The sequence below is a fragment of the Paroedura picta genome, chromosome 10 (assembly GCF_049243985.1).
Source record: "Paroedura picta isolate Pp20150507F chromosome 10, Ppicta_v3.0, whole genome shotgun sequence".
NCBI classification, from domain to species: domain Eukaryota; kingdom Metazoa; phylum Chordata; class Lepidosauria; order Squamata; family Gekkonidae; genus Paroedura; species Paroedura picta.
Window position 1 is genome coordinate 78,239,576 of NC_135378.1, and position 24,570 is coordinate 78,264,145.

Sequence of the window (24,570 nt, forward strand, 5' to 3'; positions counted from 1 at the left end):
GGGGTATAAAACCCAGCTCTTCTTCTTCATCCCCTTTGCTTTCTCAGGGTGGCCAACTCAATTTTAATTTTTTTCCCTAGAAGTTTAAGAGAGTTCCTTGCCACAAAGAAGTGTCCCTCTACTACCTTGCTTTTTATTATTTTCTCAAGACTTTTGGGAGCTTTGACTAAATCCCCTACTATCCTGTTATTGTTCTCTGGGATTTTTGGATCATTGCCCTTTGGTTAAACAGACCCAGCTCAGCAGACTGAGGATAGGTAAACTTCCTGTCTTTTAGGCCTAGCCTTTTCATTTCTTTTCCCTCAAAACTCCCCTTTCCTCCCCTATAACTCCCTCTTGCTCTCTCTCTTCCTTCATGGCCATTTCGGGGTGCAGAAATCTTTTTTTCAGCTGGCGTCTTGACTTTTTCCTCACTTAACTCCCTACATGCAAGTCTTTCTGGACACAACCATTTCACTGCCCCTGTGCTTAAGTACCTTCCAGTTCTGGTATCCCTAAAGTTGAAATAAACAGTAAACATAGTTTTGGAAAACATTTGTCTGTCTCGTGGTTACTGGTAGTCAAATACAGGCACTTGGAGCTTATTTGCGAGGTAATGATTCCTGAACCATGCATTCGAGAAGAGAAGGGGTATATCTGTACCCTACTTTTTACTACCCAAAGGAGTCTCAAAGTGGCTTACAATTGCCTGCCCTTCCTCTCCTCACAACAGACACCCTATGAAGTGAATGAGGCTAAGAGAATGCTGAGAATTATTCCTGGCCCAAGGTGGTTGCACGTGGAGAAGTGAGGAATCATGCCCGGCTCCCAGTGGCTCTCAGCTCCCCCTAACTTGCAGGTGTTTCAGATTTCCAAGCTAACTAGATTGTAGTATTGGGAGGATGTTTCCCCAACTCTGAGCTTAAATTCCCCTCAAGTGGTCATGGTTTTGAACAGCTGTCCCAAACTTAAGTTAGAGAGTCCACATGTGTCTAAAACAGGGGGTCTCCAAGCTTTTTGAGTCTGTGAACACCTTTGCAATTCTGACCCATGTTTTGAGTGAAGACACAAAATGGCTTCTGCGAGAGGCGGAGCTAACCACAAAATGGCTGCCGGAGCATACCACCAGCCCCATGGTGAAGATCCCAACACTGAAAAATCTGCAGAGCCAATCAAATCTCCAGTGCTCAGTCAGAGGCCTCGCTGGAGAAAAGCCACGCTTGGCCCTGCCTCTTCTGAAAAGCACTTGGCAGGCACCAGAAAAGGTGTTGGCGGATGCCAAGACACCCACGCTGGTCTGAGAATACATGTGAAGACGGCACATGTGGTAACACTGACAGTACAAGAAGAGTTTGTGCGATCTATTAGGAGCTAGTGAGGCATTCGTGCCACTGAATTCAAGTCAGTCCAAGGAAAATATGGATAGGATCAAGTTGTACACCGTCATGCAAATGATCAATTTATCCATGGGTTTTGAAAGACGGGGCCAAGGCAAGAACATTTTCCTAGGGAGGCTGTTAGAGAATCACATTCCTCTTGACAGTTAGAACCCTGCTTTTCATACTCTCTAGCCTACATTATGAAGGGTCAGTTTATATACCTCTCTTTCTGAATATGTTCATACACAACAGTGCCGCTGCCTGCAAATAAGAGAAACATACTGAGCAACTTAATTGTCAGGGTGGTGCTTTTTTTTCTTTTCCTTCATTAATGCCATTGCTCTTGGACAGAGACAAGCATTGTAAGGCTTCAGTGAGTGAAATAGATTCTGCATGACAGGCTAAGTTATTGGCTTGCCTATTTTGCTGAATTAGGGCCAATTTTCCTTCCTGCCAGCGCAGTTTTAAAAAAAAGGGAATAGGGAAGCTGGCAGGCATATTCTTAGCTCGAGAGTTCCTGCTTACAAGGGCAGGATTCTACAGCATGCTCCCAAGGGTTGTGTGTAGTTGGGCTTTTGTTTCTTTGGTGCTTTAGGCCCTTCTTGGTGGAAAGTTTCCAAGGTCTTCAAAGGAAACCATATTCAACTATTCGGAAGGAGAATGTCTTTGGAAAATATATGCAATGTATTTCGGGCAACGCTTTAGGGATATGTCTTTAAAGATTTGTCTGTTCCTGTTTCCTTTCGAATTGAAAAACGAGTTAAACGGGAGTTCTTGGATGTAAGCGGATTTAAATCCATCACTGAAAGCGCCACCACAGTGGTGGTTCAATGGTGGTCGTTTCTGGCACCTGAGATATTATTCCTTTCTCAAAAATGTTATTTTTACTTACTGTTACAAAGGGCCTAAATCAGCAAAGGGGGGGGGAGAAGCAAGAGGAGATACAGACTGAAAAATCAGCTGGCCTGATAGTCAATCTTCACCTTAGGGCAGAACGACAGATGAAGGCAGCGGGCTGAGGTCAACAGAGACCACAAGGACCAGCCAGGTTAGCACACATACATCATAATCATGGTGGCTGGTCCGAAGCGTTTGCTCATTTTTATACTGTTTACTGGGAAGCTTTCTTCAAATTGATAAATTTAATGCTAAAGCAGAGCTCCAGGTGGCAGTGTTACAAATTCTCAAATTTTCTAGATGCTATTGTGTCCACTAACACCCTCTGATCTATACTATAGGTTCAATGTAGACAAGGGAATTATTTTTATTTATAGAACATGCTGCCGTCCCTTTAGGTAAGGCAGTGATCCCTTATGTCAGGGGTAGTCAAACTGCGGCCCTCCAGATGTCCATGGGCTACTATTCCCATGAGCCCCTGCCAGAGTTTGCTGGCAGGGGCTCATGGGAATTGTAGTCCATGGACATCTGGAGGGCCACAGTTTGACTAACACTGCGTGGTACCTGTGGGGACCAGGGCACGCACCAATCTGTTTCCTGATGCATCTTGCCCAGAACATCTCTTTGCCAAAGGAAAGAGCTTGTCCATTGGAGCAGGTGATGTTTCGGAATGTTCCAGTGATGCAGGAAGGCTTACAAAGACATTCAATAAACACTGGAGTAGGCCACAAAACAATTCCCATATTAACCTTCTAGTCCATTTGGGAGAATGCCATCCTGAACATTTCTGCACTGAACATCCTGTACAACGATAGCCACCTGGGTCCTACCTGATAGCTTTTGCCAGGCTGTTCCATAATATGGGAGATTCTAAAGGGAATGTGCAGAAATGGAAAGCTGTTTTTATCGGTTTGTAGGCTGACAACCACATTTCAAAATACCTCAAACTGGATGGCCCAAGATAGCCCAATCTCATCTGATCTAGGAAGCTAAGCAAGGTCAGCCCTGCATAGTATTCAGATGAGAGACCACCATGGAATTCCAGGGTCACTATTTATTTATTACATTTGTATACCACTCTCCCCTGAGGCACAGGGCGGTTCACATGGAATGTATACAATTCATTGAACTTTGTTTCTACATCAGATAAAAGTACACCAGTGGTAACAACAAGAACAGTAACAAATATCAGATTACCAAGATAATGTATGGGCCCTGATCTCTTCCAGGAGGTCATTCCACCAGGTGGAGGCCAGAACAGAGAAGGCTCTGGCCATGGTTGAGTCTAGGTGGGCTTCTTTTGGGCCAGAGATCGCTAGCTGGTTGGCGGTGACAGAGCGCAAAGCTCTTTGACCACGTATGGCCTTGAAGGTAATTACCAGAACCCTTAGCCTGATCTGAAATCCAATTGGTAGCCACTGCAGTTGATGTAGGATAGGCCGGATGTGGGGGACCTCCATGGGGTTACTGTGAGGACCCTGGCCGCTGAGTTTTGGACCAGCTGTAGTTTCTGGATCAAGGTTAAGGGCGGGCCTGTGTAGAGCAAGTCCAGTCTAGAGGTGACAGTTGCATGGATCACTGTGGGTAGGGCCAAGTAGGGCACTAGAAGTTTGGCTTGGTGAAGGTGGCAAAATGCCAGCTATACTACCCTTGTGGCCCAAGCCTCCGTTGAGAGGGAAACACCCAGGATCATGCCCAGGTTCCTGACAGAAGAAAGGAGTGGCCTCTCTGTTGGTCTCTTGCCTGGCTGACCATACGGGGCCATCAACAGTTGGCTGCAGATTGATGGCACTTTATACCCCTGCACACCCCTATAAAATACCTAAAATTTGTGCAACCTTACTCTCAGATGCCGCCAAGGCCAGTTCTAGGGTTGCCAGTTCTGGGTTGGGAAATACCTGGAGATTTGGGAAGTGGAACCTGAAGAGGGTGGGTTTGGGGAGGGGACGGACTTCAATGGGCTATAATGCCATAGAGTTCATCTTTCAAAGCAGCAATTGTCTCCAGGTGAACTGTTCTCTGTCGCCTGAAGATCAGGTGTAACAGTGGGAGATCTCCAGTCATCACCTAGAGGTTGGCAGCCCTAGCCAGTTCCCCAAACCACAGGTCCGGATGGAAGGGAAGAAGTAAAAGGAATCCATGGGATTATCCAGCCAGAGTAACAGATCTTAATTTAAGTCAGAACATCATCCTGTACAGAATGTTTTTGCAATGGCTTAGGGAAGGCCAAAAATAAAGGGAGGGGGAACCCTGCATGAATGTGTATGATTGGGATGTTATTTAAGCATTGGCACCAGTACCCTGGAATGGGAGTGCTAGAAGAGCTTGCCTGCTCCTAAAAAAGGATCATTGAGCACCGCATACACAAGTAGCTATATTGTTGTGGCACAAAGGAATGGAGGAGGGCTGGGTGGTAGAGACTGCTTGGCTCCTGGGGGCATTGGGGGGGGGCAGTTAATGACCACAGTGCATCCCTGGGTCCTTTTGGCACCTTTATTTGGTGTAGTGGTTAGGAGTGCGGGTTTCTAATGTGGTTTCAATTCTGCACTCCCCCACATGCAGCCAGCTGGGTGACCTTGGGCTCGCCACAGCACTGATAAAGCTGTTCTGACCGAGCAGTGATATCAGGGCTTTCTCAGCCTCACCCACCTCACAGGGTGTCTGTTGTGGAGAGAGGAAAGGGAAGGTGACTGTAAGCCGCTTTGAGCCTCCTTCGGGGAGAGAAAAGCAGCATACAAGAACCAACTCTTCTTCTTCTTCTTCATTGGAAAGGTTGGGAGGTGTTCTGGGGGGGTGGAAACATCTTTTTGAGGGACCTGATGGAGAGAATTTGGTAGGAAAATGTTTAAAAGTAGAAAAGGTGGATGGGGAGGCTTTGGACAAGAAGCTAATACTTGAGGGAGAAATTTAAGGACGAAATGGATTGGGGTTGGGGAGTTGGGAGAGCAATTAAGGTTGGGGTAGGATGTGGGAGCTGAATGAATTTTGGGGGGAATTAATGGAAGAGGCATTGATTTGGAAGGTTAGCCAGGAGCCACTCATGGCATCCTGAGGAACAGTGTTCCAGACCAAGAAAGCTAAGGCTGGAATAAAATTATAAGCGTTTAAGGCGCCACTAGACTCCTGTTTATTTTGGTGGATGTAAAGATAGCCTGCAAGTGGGTGAGTGCCAACACCTCTTTCTCTTTCTTTCCTGGCTGCTTTCCCCAGCCCTTAGGATGAGCTTTTCTGCACCTGCTTCCTCAAGCCCTGCACTGCTTAATTCAGGTGGTTCCAGATGGTGCATGTACTTTGTTGTTGCTGGCCTCTCTTAATGCATGGCGATCAGATGCACTTAGTGAAATGCATTAGTCACTAGTTGTGCAAAAGGCATCGGATGAGAGTGATACCAAGGCATGGTTGTCTCTCATTTATTTATTTGTTTGTTCGTTCATTCATTCATTCACATTTGTATACCTCTCTCCCCAAAGGGGGAAAAGCAGGATTGGAGACTGCAATAGAACTGGGGATTTCTGAGATCTCAGGCTTTCTCGACCAGGGTTTTGTGAAAATTTGGGGTTCCTTGACAGCCCTGAATAGGTTTCCCAGATGGGTGGGAGTTAATTAATCTTAATAATTTTAAAAATATTTAAAATATTTATCAGGTGATACTATATATGGCCATATTGCCCCCCAGTGGCCAGTGAAGGGGCGGGGCTCCAGGTGCTTGTGTACACAGCTAGGTTTCCCAACTATATTCTGCAGGATCGTGCCACTTTGGGGGTTTCTTGGAGCCCGAAGAATGTTTCAGGGATTTCTCAACGTTAAAAAAAGTTGAGAAAGGCTGCTGTTGACCCAAGAGGTACTACCAATCACTGCTAGGTAGGGTGAAGGAACTGCAGCAAGAGCAGCCAAGAAAGCCACTTTAGACTAAGAAGCAAACAGGTGATACAGGTTTTCTGCACCTATTCTTTACCTGTATTTGGTTTGTACTGGGATGTTCTGTCTGATGATTCCTCTTCTCCCCAAGACTGTGATTTCTGTTTGCTAACTTAGTTGGTCCAGGAGGGAAGGCAACCTCAGATCTTGGAAGCTAAGCAGGTTTCGTACGTGGATGGCAAGCCACCATGAAAGACTGCAGAAGGAGGTGATGGCAAACTCTCTCTGCTTCTCACTTGCCTTGAAAGTATCTTGCTGGGGTGACCATCAACCTTGTGATGAAATGTACACAGGTACAGACAGTCACCATCTTTCTCACCACATGCAGAAGAACCTAATGGCGAAGGGACTCAGGAAGGCTCATCCTCTGCCATGGATTTTGTGAGTCTTTAAGGCGCTGCTGGACTCTTGCTCTTTTCTCCTGCTACAGTCAGACTTAACTCGGCTCCCCATCTTGATCAGCCTCCATGGAAAGCGCCACATTTCGCGGTACTGAATGGAAATCCATCCACTTTGTGAAGAAACTTGACCAGGTACAGAGCACATGATCTTTCTCACCAAATGGAGAAGATTTCACCTTACACCCAAAGGACTGAGAATTAAAAAAAGGACATCTGAAGAAGTGAGACATGACAGCTCCTTCAGGTAGAGAAAAGCAGCATATAAGAACCAACTCTTCTTCTTCTTCTCAATTGGAAAGGTTGGGAGGTGTTCTGGGTCACAAAATTTGTGAGTCTTGGACTCTGGCTCTTTTCTACCGCCACAGACAGATGGATGCACTTTACCCATCTTGGATCACTTTTAGCCGTACGGACTGGGGCTCCATCAACCTGTGAAGCCACCTGCACAGGTACAGCCACCGGGATCTTCCCCACCACAGGCGGGAGAATACCCTTAGGCCACAAGAACTGAGGCTGTCTGAAGACGGGAGCCGTGGCTCCTGAGGGCTCCTCCCCTGCCACGGAATTTGTGAGTCCTGCTGTGTTTGGGCTCTCGTGGGTCCACTGCAGACAGACGGAGGCCGTTTGCCCATCTTGATCCGCCTTCATGGGAAGCGCCGCCTTCAGCCGGATCGAGCCTCCGTCCGCCTGGTGAAGCCACCTGCGCAGGTACAGCCTCCCGCCCAGGTGTCCCAGGGGCTGTGCAGGAGGAGGGAGCCGCGCCTCAGGAAGGCAGGCGCCTTCGCGGCCCCAAACGCCGCTCGCCTTGCCTCGGCTCCTTTCTCCTGCCGCAGGCAGCCTGGCGAGAGCGGCTGGGAGGCAGGCAGCCAGGAGAGGCTCTCCCCGTGAGGGAAGCGAAGGAGGCGGGCCGAAGCGAGCCGGCGGCGAGGGCCGGGAAAAGAGGGAGGGAAGGCGGCGGCGGGCGGGCGGGAGCGCGCGGCTTGCAGCAGCAGCAGCAGCAGCCTCATCCCGGGGGAGGCGGCGGCGGAGGAGGAGGACGGAGCAGGCGAATTAAAATGGCCACCAGCGGCCGCCGAGGGAGCCTTGGCAGCCGCAGCGCCGCCTCGCTCGCTTCCCGGGATTGTCCGGCGGGGCCTTGATGGAGGGCGCTGAGAGACGGCGACGACGCTGCTGCTGCTGCTGCTGCGGGGAAGCGGCGAGCTGAGGGGAGCCCGACGGCGGGCGGCGCTGCTGCTGCTGCCGTTCCCTTCCCTCTCAGCGGACAGCGGCCCTCCCCGCCTCCGTCCCTCCCCGCCCGGCTGGGCCCGAGCCCCGTCTGAGGGGGCTGGAAGGACGGCAGTCGAAAGCGGGAGGCTCCCTCGGCTGGGCGGCGGCGGCGCCCCGTGGCTCCCTCCCGCCTTCCCCGTCGACCCCACCCGGCCGCGGAGCGCCCTCGTCCCCTTCTTCCAGCGCCACCGGGTGAGTCCAGCCTTCCCCGCCGAGTCCCCGGCCGCTTCCCATCCGCGTCCTTCCTAGGCCGCAACGGCGGCTCCGGGCTCGCCTCGGACGCCTTCCCAGGGATGCTGCGGCGGGAGCGGCGCCTCAGGCTTCGTTCCCACCCGGCGGGTCTGGAAGGAACGAAGGAAGGGCGGGCGGGCGGGCGGCGCAGGCGAGCCCCGGGAGGCAGAAGTCCCCATTTTATTATTGTCACCGTCCCCATTTTATGGGATTTGCGCCTTTCTGGAAACAATTGCCCGGGGCTGCTGGTTCCCAACGAATTAGGGGCAGGAATGAGGGTTGCTCCCGCTTTGGCCTGGGGGAGGGGGGGACCCGAGGTGTGTCCAAGGGTCGACCCCGGTGGTGGGGAAAGGGACGGGAGGGCCTGGGGGGGATTTGACAGGCGCTCTTTTCCTGCCCTGGCCCTGCAGGGATTACTCTGGAGTAGTCAAACTGCGGCCCTCCAGATGTCCATGGACTACAATTCCCATGAGCCCCTGCCAGCGTTAGCTGGCAGGGGCTCATGGGAATTGTAGTCCATGGGCATCTGGAGGGCCGCAGTTTGACTACCCCTGCTTCTGGAGCTTCTTCCTCCTGCGGGGCTGCCTTCACCTTTGTTAAATAAATGGTGGGGGGGGCGACGACACTGGGAAATTTGGGACGGGGGGGGGCGGGAGAGAGAGAGCAGGGAGCGACATCCTTGCAAAGAATCCCTGCCAGCCTTGCCTGCCATGCCCCGCAGTACAATAAAAGGGAAATAACAAAAGGCATCAAAGCCCCGTGGATTAGGGGGTGGTTTGTTTTGGTTGGTAGAAAGTGCTTTCATGTGGATGGGAAATGGTGTTTTTTTTGGGGGGGGGGGTCGTCTTTCCACTTGCCCGGAAGGCTGTTAAAAAACCCGAATTGGTGCAGGATGGGTAAGGAGTCTTGGGACTGGAGGGGAGGGGGGGGAGGGGAAGCAAAGCGTGACTTAGTCATATTGGGGACTGCAATGTGGGATTGTGTTAGGAGACACAGTCCTTTCCTTGCGGAGGGAGGGCTTGATTGTGAGCCGCCAGGCTTGGAATGGTTAATGTTTGTAGGTTTCTGTGCCTTGACCCACCTTGGGCTCCCTTTCTGAGGTTGGAGGTAGCGTGCCCGTATTCGAAAGAGGGGGAAAGAGAGAACCAAGCCCGCAAGGAACTTGGTTCCTTTTTCATTTTAGAAGATTGAGGTCTCTGTTTATGACCTTTTGACAGTGGATGCACAGAGATTAAGTACATCCATAGAACCTGGCAAGTTTTGCAGTATTAGTTTCCTTGTGTGCTACGTCTACTGCAGTGACCTGAGTGTAGGATTGTTCAAAGACCTTGTGGTGGCTTACTTCTATCTGTACACATGCATTATCAGGCTGATGGGCTGTCTACTTCTTTTCCCTAATGGCTTTTTATTAGTAAGAGGGTGCAGAAAAAGAGCTTTTCTACCTCCTTTGAAAGGAATATAATAGAGCTTATATTCTTTATGGTGGTTTCAGAACTTCAGTGGCTCATGTATAGATAATCAACATCTCTGCTATGCCAGGCTAGAGTTGGGAGACTGTGGCAAGCAATTCAGTGGTTTCTAAAATTGGGTATGTGAGCATTTGTGGGTTCTTCCAGAGCCATGGACTAAAAATAAAGACTGTTGTGCTATGAGGACTTTGTAACACGCCATGAGCCATCTTTGGGAGTGGCGGGAAATAAATCACATTAATAAATAATAAATAAATAAATGGTTGAGCAGATTCTGCAATAAGGTAGGCCTTGGACAACATATAAAGGGCAGCCCATTGTAAAGTAAAGATGTCAGTTTGGGCATTTTTTTAAGGAGTCTGTTGACTGACTAATTATTAAATATTTTGTTTCTTTGGTGTCTACTGTGTGCAGCTAACTAGCCCAGTTCAGGTTGTTCCTCTTTTTTTTGCTGATTTATTGAAAATGTCCTTAAATCAGATGCAAGGGAGAATATTGTTTTTCATGGAATAGTATCACCAAATGATTGAATAGTATCACCAAATGTGTTTAAACTAATTTGTGGATTTGTGGATCCCGCCCTATGTGTACAACCCGCCCCCTGGAGGGACAGGATTAATAGGATCATTTATGCTGGCCTGGCTGGAACAGTTATTGGGTTGGAGAGATTATGCCGCCATCTGGTTCTTGGTCTCTATTTTCTATTGTTATTTGTGTAACTAAGGGATTTTTATGGGCTTTATATTGTATTTTATTGATTGATTTTATTTTGTGAACCTCCCTGAGTCAGTTTGTCATGGGGGGCAGCATACAAATCTAAATCTAAATAAATAAAATAAAAAATAATTTGCCAGGTAAACAAATCATGAAAGGAGCTCATGGAAGCAGAATGACTGAAAGTTGGTGAATTCAAGTTCAGAAGTTTATGATCAGACTAGGGGCAAAGCCCTTTACATTCAGGAATACACTAGATTGGAGGGTGGGGTGGAAGGACTCTGCGGATGGCCTCTCCCTCCCCCCAGGACCTGGAAAGGCTGTAGTAGACTGCAGGGAACTAACCAGCCAGGGATCTGCAGCCTCCAAGACTTGGAGGGAAGTGGAAGGAGGAGGAGATGGTCAGGGGTGGGAGACGGAAGGTGATTGACTGGCCACTGGACGGACAAGGAAGCCGGTTGGAGGAGGAGGCACTTAGGGGCGGGACAGCTGAGTGGCACTTAAGCCATGAGACACACTCCTCCTCCAAGCCCTTACTAGATATATTAAGTGGATCAGATAGTTTCCCGCTTCGTTTGTTTAATGCTTAGCTATACAAATGCTAGCACAGCATTTCATGAATATTACCTTGTTATCTTTACAATTGCCTTAGACTCTTCTCCAGGGAGTCCTTCCTTCTCATGAGGTGGCCAAAGTATTTGAGTTTCATCTTTAGGATCTGGCCTTCTAAAGAGCAGTCCGGGCTGATCTCCTCTAGGACCGACCGGTATGTTCGCCTTCCAGTCCATGGGACTCGCAAGAGTCTTCTCCAGCACCAGAGTTCAAAAGCCTCAATAATAGTTTGGAATTAAACTTCAGATTGCCATTCTGAGGTTCAAAAGGCAATCCTGCCGGCCATCAAATGCATATGACCAAGCAAAGCTAACTTGCACGGTCTGAGCATTGGTTTGTCTCGTTCTGCAATATTTACTGCAGCTCTAGCCCTGCTGCCTTTGTCCTGGAAAGGCTGGGGATTGACTCTGGGATTTTTTTGCTTACAAGGTATTACGTTACCCTTGGCCTATAAACCCTTCGGTCACTCTAATAATGGGGCACTCGAAATCTGTTTTTATGATGTCATGGTGTACTTCATGCTTTAATGGTCAATGGATTAGTACAGCAAGGTGCTGGCAGGGGCTCATGGTATGTGTAAACCGCTGCGAGGCTACGGCAAGTGGCGGTATAGAAATTGAATAATAAATAAAAATAAAAATATAGTCCATGGACATCTGTAGAGCCACAGCTTGGCCACCCCTGGATTAGTAGTATAGATTAGCGAACCCCAACCTGTGGGCTGCGGACCACATGTGGTCCTTCGACTAATTGGAGGTGGGCCCCGAAGGACGCCTTCTCCCCCCCCCCCCCGGCCCTTTACTTCATCCCCCCCGGCCCTTTACAACACACTTCATTGTTGTGGCGTGTCTGTATCTTATTTTGAAGGGATGTTTAAACATTACCATAGCGATCAGAGAACGTTAGGGCAGTGGTTGAGAGTAGAGGAGTAAACTACCCCCCCCCCCCCGGGCCTCAGTAAAAGGCGTTGAGTGGTCCCCGGTGAGTGGTCCCTGGCGTTGAGTGGTCCCCGGTGATAAAAAGGTTGAGGACCATTGGTATAGATGTATTACTGGATATCTTTCTTGGTCTACTGTGAGGAAGGACCAAAATATGAGCGGGAAGCTAGTTAAAATGTTTGTGGGCTAGTTATTTTTTGGATATATTTGCGAGGCTGATCTAAATATCTCTTGAGGGTGAACGTACAAAATAGTTAATTACTATCACATTCATGCAGATAAAATCTTGGAGAAAATGGTAACAGTTTTGTTTCTATGTGTGTATTTTTAAAAATATTACAAAAACCGGTGGCACTTTTAAACCAAATCTGAAATGAGTCTGCTTCCACGTGAATATTGTAGGATTGCTGATTTAAAGCCAAATCCTGAACTCGTTTTTTTTTTTTTTTAAAGAAAGTAGTGCCAAATACAGTAGAATTTGTTATTGGGAAGAAGGACTGCAGCCATGGCAGGGAGCCACAAGCCTTTGTATGCAGAAGGTAGTCCTAATGTGTTCAGCAGGGTTTTGTTGTTGTGGTTAGTTGTGAAGTCGTGTCCGACCCATCGTGACCCCATGGACAATGATCCTCCAAGGCCTTCCTGTCCTCTACCATTCCCCGGAGTCCATGGAAGTTTTCACCGACTGCTTCCGTGACTCCATCCAGCCACCTCATTCTCTGTCGTCCCCTTCTTCTTTTGCCCTCAATCGCCCCCAGCATTAGGCTCTTCTCCAGGGAGTCCTTCCTTTACTTCCCACTAAATATGCAGCCTGAAACTAGATTCCCAAAAGATGCAAATTGTTTTGCCATGGGTTGGGGTTTTCCATTTTGATTTCAGTGAGGCAAAGGATGCCCTCAGCACAATTATGGGTCTGGAAAATGGCAGGGGTGGGGAACCAGAGCTGCCTCTCCCCAGTCCCGATCATACCTTGTGCTGCTTGGGAATTAAGTTCCCACAACTGTGGCGAATGCAAAGTCAGTTCAGAAAACCCCAACCTGAGTCATGGCAAAATGTCTTGTGTCCCTTGGACTACAGTGTACCCAATTGTTGCAGAATTGTGTGCTGTGAGGTGTCTTGCTTTCATGAGAACTTTGATCTTCTGAGAGTCTGCTCCCTGGTGCTTCAAAAGGGCTTTTTATTCCCTTAGTGAAAACCAGCAGTTTGGGGCATGGCTTTTAAAATTGTTAAATATACATTGATCCAAGATGAGAAGCTTGTTTTAAGCCTCATAGAATAACAGAGTTGGAAGGGACCTCCTGAGTCTTCTAGTCCAACCCCCTGCACTATGCAGGACACTCACATCCCCATCGCTCATCCACTGTAACCTGCCACCCCCTTGAGCCTTCACAGAATCAGCCTCTCCATCAGATGGCGATCCAGCCTCTGTTTAAAAATGTCTAAAGATGGAGAACCCACCACCTCCCGAGGAAGCCTGTTCCATGTATTACTTCATATTAGAAACTAAACTGCTTGTTGTTTGCCCCCCAAAAATTTTGTTTTAAGAAATTATCCTTATATCTAATATACAAGAGCATCTTTTGTGTGAATCACAAAATCTGTACAATGGGGGCAACCAGGGATAGAATATAGGTTTCTAGGATTTGCGCGCGCGCGCACACACACACACACAAAACAAAACTGGGGTTAAACCTGAAAGTAAAATAACATGAATTCATGTCCAGACATGGCAGAGGAGAACAGTGTTGGGTAGCATTTTGCTGTAGTATTGGCCTCTACCAGAAGGAGATTGTGTGTGTGTATGTGTGGGGGGAGAAGGAAGGAGGAGGGACTATGACGACTGCCATAGCCAGAAATTGAAGGTAGGATAGGAGGGAAAGAGGGAAGCTGGAAAGGGGGAGAAGGAAGCCGAATTGGAGACAGAAGGATGGGAAGGCAGAAAGGGGCACTAGAGATACCAGTGGGAGTTGAGAGTTGGAGGATGAGGAGAGGGGAGGCGGAGGGACCGTGGGGGCTACCATGGCTAGAAATGGAAGGTGTCAGGGAAGCAGTGAAACTGGAGAGGGAGAAAGGGAAGAGAAGTGAGAAAGGGGGCACTAGAGGTAGCAGCGGGGTAGGGGTGGGGGGATTAGGCGCATGGGTTCGAGTTCAAAAGCGGGTTCCGGTAAGTGGTAGAGTGTAAGCAATGTGGCGGGATGGTGGAGTAAAAGTAAGAAAATGCCAAAAATGTGCCCCACTTGTTTTACATTTATTTTATTATTTTAATCATTGTTGCAAGGTTAATAACTGCTAAGCATGAGAATTCAGATGCTTCTTCAGTGATTTGTGAAAATTGAGGAAATGCATGGATCAGGCTCACTGCTTACCAACATAATGTTCTGAAGTTGGATTTAGTATGTTGTCCCTTTCCTTGATTGGGAACCATTAATCTTAAATTATTTTGCCAAGGATGTTAACTGTCTTAAAGGTATGCTTGTTAATTTTTGACTGCTGTGTGTAAGATCAGCTGTTAATCTTTGTCACCCTTTTGTACTGTTGTAATAAAATTAAAAACCGGACCACTTGCAAGTTAGATATCTATACCAGGTAAGGGGATCCTTTAAATATGCAGAAACCAGTGCTCTTGTAAATTAACAACGGAAGACTCCGGGGGAAAATGCCATGCTGAAGACTAAAAATGCTTTGGAAGGGATGGAATTTTGAGACCTGTGTCCATTAAAGGCGGGGTGGGTGGGTGGGGGCTTGGGGACTGAAATCAATATTCTGAAGGCCCTGAAAACTCATAGAATTGCATGATGGAGACAGATTGAATGGTGGGATTATTAGATTATCCGAGCAGGTCACCGCTTGTGAAAGAATAATGGTGAAGCTGATATCATTGATCTGCAGAAGAAGTTTAGATGGAAGCATAGCACTCAAGGTGCAAATAAGAGAGATCTGTCCAGGCACTGCTATTTGAATGAATTCGCAGGCCTGGTAAGCCGTTCGTAGCATTTGCTAATGATTATTTGAGTAAAAGAAGATGTTTTGTTTCAAACTGTGAGCTCAGGAGTTTTGGCACAGTTTCTACAATCACATGATGCTTCCTGTGTTATTCCTGTTTCCTAATTGTGATTTCCCAGCAGTGATTTACCGTAAAAGACATCACAGTTAATCGAATCTGTATATTTTTGGTCATCCTAGTTAATTTTTTTAGCGAAGTAACAAGTATCTTCTTTAACAGTGGTTGGCAATTTTAGGGAACTGTGTCATTATGACACGTTAGCTGACTGTGAGCTGGTGTAATACGGATATTTCCAAACTCAAGTTTGAAATCATGCAGCAAGTTTTTTTGATGCATTAAAGAAACACATGTACAAGAAGAGGGCTGCATATTGTCTGAATATTATTTACTTCTAATGGTCGTCTCTGTGCTGAAGTAACTTTATAATTAGTTTAGTTAAATAAGCATGTAGCCCTTGAGTCCCTTAGATTTTTCTTACTGTTCCGCTTTGGTTCTAAAGAGATACTGGAGAGCGCACAGATGTATATAACCAAGTCATGGGTTTGCTTTGAGAGAGTTCTGGCTGTATTTTGTTCGGATGTACCAGTATCTTTCCAAAATAGAGCTGAGGAGAAATTAGTTTGTAGTGGGAGGTGGCTGCAGGCAGGGCTGATTGGTTGTGTCCTGTGACGTGGCAGATACATCTCTCTCCCTTCCCTGTTTGCCAGTTTGGTGTAGTGGTTAGGAGTGCAGACTTCTAATCTGGCATGCCAGGTTCGATTCTGTGCTCCCCCACATGCTGGGTGATCTTGGGCTCGCCACGGCACTGATAAAACTGTTCTGACCGGGCAGTGATATCAGCGCTCTCTCAGCCTCACCCACCTCACAGGGTGTCTGTTCTGGGGAGAGGAATGGGAAGGCAACTGTAAGCCGCTTTGAGCCTCCTTCGGGTAGGGAAAAGCGGCATATAAGAACCAACTCTTCTTCTTCTTCTTCTCCTTTCAAAGAGCATTGATACAATGCGCAGATGTGTTTTGAAAGGTGTCTGTCGGTTGCATAATTGTTGGACAGCACTCTAAACCATTTTTTTAAACACCTCAACCCTGGGAACCAGAAATATATGCATATCTCTTATGCGCAGTGCATCTTGTAGCGACAGGGGGAAGGATCATTCCATTTTTTGGATGAGTTACACCAATGGGCCAACTCAATTCTTATTGAAGCTTGCGTGTATTTTGGTGGCATGTTGCTTGAACTCCAGGCTCATTGCTTTAGCCTGCCTAGAAAATGTACAGATGTGAAGAAGTGGTGTGCTGCCATTGGAGATCAGGCGCATATCTCCTTGACCAACCTCCAAGAAGACACATAAAACCATTTTAGGAAACCCTTTGGCAACTGAAATCTTAGGGTTTTTTTTAATTTATTGCCTGCCTTTCTCACTGAGACTCTTGGGATGTTGCAAAATTTAATGATAGTATAATAAACATTATAATTAAGACTGCCATGCCAAGTGAGAAAATAATGTAATAAAATGGTATAAGACTGGCATAAGAAATTTAATAAACTGGATTAGAGGAATCAGAAAAAAGTGACTTAGAAAAAAGAAATGCATACATTGAACAGTGCCATAAACTACGCCCCAAGTCCCTTGTGTCTTTGTAAAAGTGCCTCCATAACAATTCCATTTATCTACTATTGCCTTTGCAAAAATGATCTTTGTGTTTGAGGAATCCATTTTATTTCGTGAGATGTTTGTAAAGGTAAAGGTATCCCTTGTGCAAGCACTGGGTCATGTCTGACCCTTGGGGTGACGCCCTCTAGTGTTTTCATGGCAGACTCAATACGGGGTCGTTTGCCAGTGCCTTCCCCAGTCATTACCGTTTACCCCCCAGCAAGCTGGGTCCTCATTTTACCGACTTCGGAAGGATGGAAGGCTGAGTCAACCTTGAGCCAGCTGCTGGGATCGAACTCCCAGCCTCATGGGCAGAGCTTTCAGACTGCATGTCTGCTGCCTTACCACTCTGCGTCACAAGAGGCTCTAAGATGTTTGTAGCATTGACTTAATGTATTTAATGATTGTTTTCTGACATTTTGTGAGCTGATCTTCTTCCCTCTCTTGAAAGGGGATGAGGACAAGACACAAACATCTAAATTAATAAAGACCAGATTCCCCGGCCCGCTTCATCCCCAGGTTGTGCCGAAACCCATTCAAGTCTGCTACTGCTCAATATTATCCCTCCTTTTTACTCATTTAAATAATGGGACATAATAAATCTGTATAAACAATGGAAATGGATATCTGTTTAAACATCTGGAAGGAGCCATGTTTTTCTTGGCTGCCCCTACTTATGAGGTGCATGAAACTCCATGGATGAGCTGAAGAAGGCATACATAAATGTCTACACCCATTTGTCATTGGGGATAAATTTTTCAGAGGGACCTGCTCACATATACTTTTTTTTTTGCATGTAAGTTGCATGGTTTTAATGAAAGCAACTTAGGACCATGGCCATGGGTTGCATCATTCTGAGACTTCCTTCCCCCCAGCATTTATAAGATACATGCCCCGGCCATGAATGAATGAAATAATTGAATACAAAGAGGTTAGTGTTTAAAAGCAGTTCGAAGGATGTTGACAATTGTGTCTTTTCACCCGCATCTCCCCTCTCACCAGCTTCAAACCTTTTTGAAGGGACTGTCCCCTAAAGACCTGCTTCAGTCAGGGTATTAAAAGTTTTGATAGATGCTGGTTTTGTAACAAGTGGGGCTTTGTTATGAAGCAGGTTTGTGTGTGTGCGGCTGAGTGCTTTTTCAGGCCTGGTGTTAACAAAAGTCTCTGTTTGGTGGTGATGGAAAATGCCACCAAGTCACAGCTAACTTATGGCACTCCCTTGAGACATTCAGAGGTGGCTTGCCATTGCCTGCTTCTGCCTCATGACCCTGGTATTCCTTGGAAGGTCTTCTACAATTGACCCTGCTTAGCTTTCAAGATTTTAGGGATCAGGCTAGCCTGGGCTATCCAGGTCAAGGCAGATTCTCGTTGGCCTATATAGTATTGACCTATATAGTAATCCTTGTTTAATTACCTTGCCTCCAGAACTGATTGCTTTTCTGGCAACCACTGAAAAGCCTTGGTTTAGCCCTTGATCGGTTAACTGAGAAGTCACTTCTATGAATTCCCTTTAGACTAAGGTGACCAGATTGTCCCACTTTTGGAGGGACATCTGGGGGTACCTGGCAAATTGTAATGTTGAAATTAAAAAATATATATTACAATACTATTTTTGCATTCTATGCATTCTATGAAACTTTTTGTTGCTCCATATAGACCCAATTTTTAAGAACCCCCCCCCCCCCCGGTCAGTGGTGTCCCGCTTTACCAATGTTAAAATCTGGTCACCTTACTTTAGACTTGAAGTTCAGATGGTTAGGAGATGTGGTAGTGGCACCTGCTATGTGCTCTGTACACCAAAGATCGACTCTAAAAGGTTTTTGGAAGACGGGGCAAAGTGCCCTTGATCGGAGGGACATTTGTCATGTGTCTACAATTAATTTCTATTTTTGAATGCTGCGGTTATTATAAAACAACTGTGCTAAAGTAGCATCAATCAATAAATAATAGACTTACCTGGCTTGCAATTAATCCCCCCCCCCCCCGGCTGCCGCCACCAAAGCCCTATATAAGGCAGTTTTGATCTCTTCCTTTGTTACCTAATGGGGCTGCTTGGATTATTTGTGGGAACATTGAGAAAAGTGTAAGATCTGCATCTAATTTTTTTTAACCTGTTCCAAATTCAGCAATTTCATTTGATAGGTACTATAAAAACAGTTCTATTTGAGGTGCCACTTAAAAGTGGGCAATTAATTGCAGACAAGGCCCAGTGATTGTGCAGATGGGTGATTCATAAATCAACAGAATTAACCCAAAGTAAGACTAGTTTATGAAGTTTGCATGAAGCAAACAGATTTGGTTCTTTGTATTTTTGCATTTTCAGAAATCGTATTTTTTAAGGTTTTTTAAAATTAAGATTTTATATTAAACATATTTTAAACGTATGTTTTATCTGATGTAATTTGCCCTGAACCTTTGGGGAAGGGTGGGCTAAAAATATGACAACAACAAAAACTGACTATTAAAAAATGGAAGTTGATTTCTGGCTTGCCCGTTTAAACATTTATTTTCTTTACGTAGAATACGGTGGAGGGAATGGATTCTCAAGTGGTTCAGTTTTTTTGTTATGCAATCATTATCTCATCAAGGAAACGCCAAGAAGGCACTGAAAGTTACATGAAAGAACATGTGACCTCATTGGGTATTTACGCGAGTCAGCATTTAAGCAGACTTGTATGTTTGTTTTGTAAAAGTTATCTGAGTGGATGTAGTTCTCATAGATGTGACAGAAAGCAGCTGGTCTCTGGTGACTTTCCAATATTAATGCTATAGGGAAAAACAACAGCTGAATGAGCATTTTTGGAGAACTTTTAGTTTATGTGACCTATCATGGCATGCTTTAGGAGCAGAATCCAAGACTGTGTGGGCACTCTTACTGCAGATAACTTCTGACGTGCCGGCTTGTTGTAGTGGTTAAGACCGGTGGTGTCTAATCTGGCTCCTCCACATGCAACCAGCTAGGTGGCCTTGGGTTTGTCACAGCCTGGAAAGTGCTCCTCTCACAGAGCAGTAACTTCAGGGCTCTCTCAGCCCCACCTACCACACAGGGTGTCTGTTGTGGGGAGAGGAAGAGAAAGTGATTGTAAGCCATTTTGAGACTCCTTCAGGTAGAGAAAAGCGGGGTATAAAAACATTTATTTCACAGCTACATAATAAGCAAGGGACGTTTACAGTTTATAAATATCTTTTTATATTTTTGTACATTTGGTTTTCTCCCTAACCTTTGTGGTTCTCGGCCGGTAATAGTGTTGGTCTGAAGCAGCACCTGTGGCACCTCTAACAAAGTTTTATTCACGGTATAAGCTTCTCTGTGCATGCACAGAATTTCCATTTCAGATATATGGAAATGGAATTTACCTGTCCATATATATATATATATATAGGTAGAAGGTGAGCAACAAATGAGCATGCAACATAAGGAAGATGTTTCACAGGTGCAAGGACTGAACAGGAATAACAAGCTTGTATGCTAATTTGCCGCTCACCCTCCACCTATATGTATGGATTGTTAACTTCCATTTCAATAGATCTAAAGAAGTGTGCCTGCAAACCAAAGATTGTACCTTGAATAAAGCTTTGTAGGTCTTAAAGGTGCTTCTCGACTCTGCTGTCATGTTGAGAGTGCTTTTATAGGAATGCCTTCCCCTCCATGTGTTTCATTGTGAAATGAATCTATATTGAGTAGGTATGTTACTTAACTAGTACTTGAGTGCAGAGATGCGTAGATTGATAATGATATAGAGAGGAACAGCACCCTGTTTTTGTCAAGACAGTGTATAGGCAAAGCAGGTAGCATGATGAAAACAGGAGCCAACCTATTCTGGCTTACATTGAGAGACTCAGCTTTTCTCTGTGGCATTGCTGTACCTTTCATTAGCTTTGAAAAGTGTGATCTCATGCTTGCTGCAATGTTGCTTTGCTGCAACAAAATGCACCATATTTAACTTAATCAGGATATTTATTTATTTATTAATTATTAGATTTCTATACCGCTGCTCGCTGTAGCCTCGTGGCGGTTTACACATACAATTCTAAAACAATAAAACCCCAATAAAATTCCCATTAAAATAACAATAAAGTAAAACCGCAAATATATTAGGTCTGTGGGTTCAGTAGGATATGGACGCTCATCTCCAACAACCAACAACTTTATTGGAACCAGGAATACCGAACACGGATTCTCAGAACCAGGGAACATGTTGTATATATCCTTGAGGCTTCTGCCGAGACACGCAAATGGCCCTTAACGGAAGCCTGTGATAGGTCCATAAGTCTGTCTGCTGATTGGCTGCAAATCAGGACCTGGCGAATTCCTAGGAAGAGTTCAGGATTCCAGTCCTTGCTGCGAGCTCAAGGTTTCTAAAATTCCACAGACAAAACAAAATACATACCCAATATTAGAGCTGGGAAATGTTGTACACTATTACTACCTTAGCCCCTGTTTCCTAATTTTTGCCATTGGAGAAGCAGGTAAAAATAAAAGTTGACATTAGAAAACAAATATAATTTAAAAGAAAATAGGGACTGAAGCAGTCTCTCCTAGTCACAGGACTACCAGCATTGGGGGATGGGTGGGTTTCAGGTTAAACATTATGACATTGAAAACACAACTCTTTAATAATTCATTAGAGAGTTAATTTATTACCATCAAGCACAATATAGCACATTAATGATTGTTAGGGATGCTCATAGCCCCATCCCTCAATGAAGGGGGGAAGGAGAAAACGAACAGTGTTCCGTTGTGGCCATTTGTTCACACCCCATTTGGGGATCAGGCTGCCTGCCCTGGGATGGCTCTCTCTCACCTTGTACAGGATGATGGCTGCCCCTTGCTTAGCCCCAGTGGGGGGCAGTTGTGATTTTGGAGCCCCATCCTTTTACATAAGGAACCAGAATAACTGACTGCATTTGCAGATCACGCACCGTTCCATGCTGCATACAAAACTCTTCTAGCATAATCCTCCTCATCAAAGTCCACCCTTTCTGCTGACAGATTCGAGGGATCCAATCCAGTGAATTCAATGGGGTTTACTATCAGGTAAGGTATAAGGCAGGCTTTCTCAACCAAGGTTTGTTGCCACCCCATGCTGAAATTCTGGATCCGTTGGGCAAGGGGATCTGTATATATGTTGACCAACATCAGGGAAAGAACAGTTCCCTGCAGGACCCCACATACCAGTTCTCTTCCCGGGCATCACGCTGTGTCTCTGACCTTGGAGGAAAGATTGCAGCCATTTAAGGGCAGCGCCTTGAGTCCCCACATTGGTTAGGCATTGGTCTGGAAGCCAATGTTCAACTGTGTCAAAGGCCAATATTAGATCTAATAATAACAGAAGCTAAGGTCTGCCTAGATCCAGCTTACTCCAGAAATCATCTTTGAGGGCAACCAGAGCCATTGTATTGTGACTGTAATATTTACGTGTATATGTAAAGTGCTCTCAGGTTGTGGTTGGCTTGTGGAGGTCCCAGCAAGGGACTTTCAAGGCAAGTAAGAAGCAGAGATAGATTGTCATGGCCTTCGTCTGCAACCTCCCCTCCAAGCACTAACCATGACTGACCTTGCTTAGCTGACGAGATCTGGCTGTACCAATGCTGCCTTCCCTCCACCACACTATTTATAGTTACGGATAAAAGTTAACGATGGATCCGGGCTCTGTTCATATAGTAATTATTTTGTTGCTCTCTATTATAATTTAGGTTGACTGGAAAAAAAATCATTGTGGTTTCCTATACACTTAGGCCCCCCTTATTATTGATAAAGGTAAAGGTATCCCCTGTGCAAGCACCGAGTCATGTCTGACCCTTGGGGTGACGCCCTCTAGCGTTTTCATGGCAGACTCAATACAGGGTGGTTTGCCATTCCCTTCCCCAGTCATTACCGTTTACCCCCCAGCAAGCTGGGTACTCATTTTACTGACCTCGGAAGGATGGAAGGCTGAGTCAACCTTAAGCGGGCTGCAGGGATCGAACTCCCAACCTCATGGGCAGACAGCTTCAGACAGCATGTCGCTGCCTTACCACTCTGCGCCACAAGAGGCTCTTTATTATTGATGGGAGGACACAAATTGTAAAAAGAATATAGGGGAAGCTTGGGAAGCATACAAAGGTCTTTCCTCCCCAGCAAAAATAGTTTCAGGAAACTACAAATGGGGTAAAAACTGCCCTGCAAACAGCATGTCATGTCTAACCAGGGGGTTGATTTTGAAACGATCCAGGCTAGAGACTTTGAATGGTAATATCAAAACCTAAGGAGCTATTTCTCTACCTCTCATTATTGTTTGGCATCTGGTTAGTTTTAGACTCCCACATTACTGTTAACTCTTGTGGATGAAGCTGAGAATTAAGGGAGTATTCCTGACTTGTGGAGAGATGGGTGACAATGTCATTTGCTAACAGTTTGTTGGACAGCTATTCATGCCTATACATGTCAGTGACAAGCTGATTCATTATATGTGCCCTCGGGTCATCATAATGACTAAAAGGAACAATAGTTTGGTTTTCAACTCAGCTTGTGGGAGTGCAGTGTTTTTTTGACAGGAGAATAAAAAGCTTTGGCAGATCAGTATGAATCACTTATCAAATAACGTCTCCCTTTAGAGACGTTCCAGTCTTTTACATGGAGTACCAGGTTTGTGGTAGCCTATGGTGGATTTTAAAGAAATCTAGAGGAATCTCTGGAGAAATCAGTCTCTCGGATATATAAGAATAAAGCTGTTCTTGAAGAAGTATTGATACTAAAGAAAAGAAATATTTCATATCTGACAGACGCTAGAAAAACAAATGGTAAAGGAACGTCAGCAGTACTCTTTGTTATTCTTTTTATTCCCCTTCTTCTCAAGTTGCTAGTTTTAGTCTCTTGTCAACATTAGGCCTGTTGGGATGCGACTTTCCCATTCCTTTTGTGCGTGCAAGATCAGGAATAAGTCTTGGGCACAAGTGTCTGGACTTGGGAACTCAACAATCGACAGAATGAAGAATCTTCCTTACTCTGGATGCCGGACTGTCATTCAAGTAACTGTCAATCTCATGCCTATGGAATGATCTTTCCATGTCTCAGGGAGGAGGAGAGGATGGCACAGGGCTGATGAGTGTCTTGTTCAGCATCTCCACGTGTACACGTCCAGGAGATGAGGCAACATTGGAGCAGGGCCTTGGAGGCAAAACAGAAATATAAAAATGGGCCCCAAGGAGCTTGGGGTTCCTCTCCAATTTTATTTCTGCCTAATCTACTTAAAGAATGAAAGTGATTAACCCCATGTACAGGCACAAAGGATACTGTCGTTTTCTGTTATATTCATAATAATTTTTTTACGAACAAATGGCACAGTAAAATACAACCATAACAAGTACAAGTCCTTGTAAACAGAGCCAAAGGCCATAAAGATAATACAATCTTCCCATAACTCCTGATGGTAGTTGGGCCTGCCTGTTTTGCAGGTGCTTCTGGGGAGACCAGGAAACAGCTAACATAGCAATGCGATAAACAGTGAGATTATACATTACTTTCAAATGAAACAATTTACAGTGTTTTACAAAATACAGGTAAACTTTTCATAATATTTACCACTTGTCTCTGAATTCTTTTAAAGTTTTTTTCAGTGTAACAACATTCATTATAATTCTTCATTCTAATCCTGTTCCCTGCATGATCGGGAAAAATCGTATAATAAAGCTCTTGCAGGACTCTCCCACTCCAGCCTGCACGTGGGGGAACCCCAAATGTGCAATGTGCAATTGCATGATAAATAGTGAACATTCAGAAGATCATGCCGTATATACAGGATAAAACCCGGAAGAAGTTAGAGTGTTGGACTGGGATCAGGGAGACCCAATCTCCTTCTTGAGGTCTGGCTAGTCACTTGCTTTGTTTAGCCTGTTGGATTTTGTGTGTGTGTGTGTATGTGTGTAACCACGTGCACCTCTCTTAGCTCCTTAGAGGAAAGTTGGTTTATAAATAAACATTAACTGGCAATAAATGCAAAGGAGGAATCAAGGGAATCAAAATTCAGCATTGGTTTAGGAGTGTTAGGAAGATAAATGGTTTATTTAATTCAATTGAAGGAAAATTAAAGGATAATCTGTAATGCTTTGTCACATATCTACAATAAGTAGCT

At 45.5% G+C, this 24,570-nt stretch overlaps 1 protein-coding gene across 7 annotated transcripts in view; it reads left to right on the plus strand.

Annotated features, from left to right (window-relative positions):
- The first annotated feature begins 7,163 nt into the window (after window positions 1-7,163).
- Window positions 7,164-24,570, plus strand: part of WDFY3 (WD repeat and FYVE domain containing 3) — a 161,446-nt gene continuing 144,039 nt past the window's right edge. For 6 of the 7 annotated variants that reach the window (XM_077300979.1, XM_077300982.1, XM_077300984.1 and 3 more), the window contains exon 1: window positions 7,600-8,032. The gene's annotated coding sequence lies outside the window, so the exon portion shown is untranslated. Of the gene's footprint in view, window positions 7,283-7,599; window positions 8,033-24,570 lie in introns of those variants that run through there. The other variant, XM_077300980.1, reaches the window with a different exon arrangement.